This window comes from Aspergillus niger, assembly GCF_000002855.4.
Source record: "Aspergillus niger supercontig An01".
Taxonomy (NCBI): domain Eukaryota; kingdom Fungi; phylum Ascomycota; class Eurotiomycetes; order Eurotiales; family Aspergillaceae; genus Aspergillus; species Aspergillus niger.
The window spans coordinates 2,154,462-2,157,608 of NT_166518.1; positions in this window are offsets into that span (position 1 = coordinate 2,154,462).

The following is a 3,147-nucleotide window of genomic DNA, read 5'->3' on the forward strand; positions in this document are numbered from 1 at the left end:
GTCTTCCCTATTTTTCTTTTTTGCCTATTTTGGGAAGCTGGCAAAATTTCAGGGGCAGGAAGTGTGTGCAGGGGGGAGGGGGGGTAAAAGGAGGGTAGTTGGAAGGATTAAGGCTGGGGATTGGGTCCGACTGCTAACAGACTGAAGTGTCACTACAGATCGGACCGATCGATATGCAGCTCGGGTGAGGAGAAAGGAAGCAGGCGGGTAAATTAGATGGGCAGCAAGAGAAGGATTGGAGAGAGATTGGGAGGGGAAAGGGAAAGGGAAAGGAAGGATGGCGATCAGAGCAGGTGGGGACGCAAAAGGGCAGCTGTGAGGGATTGCTGCGATATCACAAAAAGCAAAAGAGAAGAAGCGTACCAGCGCTGGGGAGTGTTGGGAGGGAGATGCAATAACAGCGGAGATTTCAGCAGTAGAGGAGGAGTAAGAAACACCCGAGGCGGTAGTTGCCGGTGATTCGAATCAACACAACGAGGGAAGAGGTGGGGGGGCAAAAGAAGAAAGTGAGTGAGAGAGAATGAGAATTGAGGATCAGAATGAAGCAAGTGAATGAATTGAGGCAGCACCCTCACTTGCGATAAGCCAACAATCGGTGTGGATAATCAGTGGATGGTGGCCATGTGCATTCACCGCAAGAGTCGCCCGTGCATTAATTGGGTTGGACGGGTGGGAGGTATGATTGCGAGTTGGTCGGGGCTGGGCTGGGTAATAGATGATTCGGATGCAGGGAAAATGCCCAAGATTAAAGAACAAGAGAAAATTCTAATCGATGGGCAGTAGTAGCAGCAGCAGCAGCAGGGAAGAGGGGGAAATGCCCAAGTGGATGATTGGTGATTGATTGATTGATTGATTGATGGGTGGGAACGGTGAGGGAGAGGGGAAAAAATAGAGAAGGCTGGTAAGGTCACTAAAGAACTAGTCAAAGGAGTATAAGGATGGATGGATGCTGGAGTTGGCGGTTTAGTGTCCAAGTCAAGTAACTAAACTCAGTGGCCGGCACTGATTAAGAAAAGTCACTGAAACTTAAGTAAGGTACGGCCTGGATGAGTTGGCCACGACCCAAGAAAGATGAGCTTCTTGTCCCTGCCAGCCTCGCGATTATCGCGTTTCCTGGGCTCTTATACTGCTGATGGCCTTCTTTCTGAAGCGGGATTTCCACTTCACTTTGGGTGTCATTATCGGTTGGGTTCGATAGAAGTGGACTGCTTGCTTCCTACGTGTGTGTATCCCCCGGGATCCATCCTCACTCCTCCTCCACCAGATGAGATCCACGCATGGTGACCGAGTAGAGCTGCGCTTCCCACGCGCTCTCACTCTTCCATCACAGCCTCGAGAATATAAATTACTATTGAGCAGTCGGCTTTGCCGTTTTCCTCACTGTCGCCTAAAGTGATCTTCCTCGATTCTCGATGATGCTTCCTCGAGCTTAAGGCTGAATCCCATTCTCATCCACTAGCGTCTTCTTTCCAGACACACCAAGGATGTAAGGAGCGTGAGGCTTGGAGAAATATGATTTTTCTTGTTTCCTAAATCCATACAAGTTCATGCGCGCACCTCCACTGGATGAGAGCGGGTTATTGCCTTCGTAGTGCGACCCGAGATGTGATCTGTTTCCTGTCTGTCTGCCACTCCCGATCTTGGGTGGCCCTATTACCGTTGTACAGGTGTGTGTGAGAGCAGCGTCTTTTGCCTCCCGAGACTCAGGGTGGTGAAACCTGGAGCGTGATGCTCAGGAATTGGCTGCCATATATACAGCATGAAACACGAGCCCTGCCAGCACCCAATGTCCAGAGGGTCTTCTGGTTCCGGAATGACTCGTCACATTAGAAGCCACGATCTCCTGTCTTCCGAACTCCGTACCTGGCTGGAATCGGATAATTCTAAAGACCACTGGCGGAGGAGGCTACCGGAACAGCATCAGCATCCGAACGAGCATGACTAGTGTAGGTACGGTCGTGTGGTTACTGGGATAAGGAAAGTCCGAAATCGAAAAATAAGAAGATGAATAGTGAGTGAGTGGGTGGATCCCACTCACCCCTCCTCTCTCTCTTCCTGTGCCTTTTTTCCCCCGACCCGCACACGGAACCAGCAAGAGACTCTCATCTCTCACCTTGACTGGCTCATGGCGCAAAGCAAGAAAAGGAAAAGAGTCAGTCAAGGACCAGGACCAGGCGGTCTCCAGGACGACCAACTCCCAGCAATCATTGGCGGTTAAGGCTGCCAGCTCATCAATCACTCCGTTCCCCTCCGTTGACTCTGACTACACCTCCACGGCTGATTGGTAGCCTTTTATTCGCTTTTTCTCATTGCAACGATCATCCTGCTGGAGTAGCACAGGTGACTGTCAGGACCAGGTGTTGCTTACGGCCACTTGCAACGTTGGATGTGCTCCGTACTTTTTTTCGGTAGTGCATGATGGATGGGAGGGGGAAAGTTGGGTTCGACGGCGGATCCCGTCCCGTCCCTTTCCTTTCTTCCCTTTTTTGTCTTTCCCAGCCACCTTTTTTGACCAGCCACCCTCGGGTTTAAGTTGTTTAGGTTTGATGAGTTTGCTGGGATAGTCCATGCTTCCCCGGTCAGCGTGGTCTCATTTGCCCTTTCGAGTGTGTGTTTGCCAGGATATGGAAATGAAACCTCAATCCTGATGATAGGATTCGTCGGATCGAAATACTCTATTGGTCTTAATGTCCAATGCATGGGGTGTGGCGGGGCTGGGATCATAATATTAGATTAATACTGAAGTTCGTTCAACAGGCAGCCATCACCCAGAGCCATAACAACTAAATTTCATAGAAAATAAATACTCCATGCGGGCCTATGAGGATTCCCATTATTTCTCGTGGTGGGATTGCCTTTCCTTTTGTCGAAGTCACTTGCCAATGTTTATTTTTTATTTTATTTTATTTTATTTTTTCTCTGGAGCCGATATGCCAGATATAGAACAGCCCACTACTGAGATGATGTAGAAGATGCGTACAGTTTCCACAGTTGCAGCAACAACAGTAGATAAGATTCACCGATCATCAACCTAATCCGCGCTATGTATCTATTCATAGCTCAGCCTACCCGATACTTTGTTCCATTCTGTACCAGGCCTATACATGAATGACATGCATTGCAGCCCATCGATAGGCCGTGAGACAC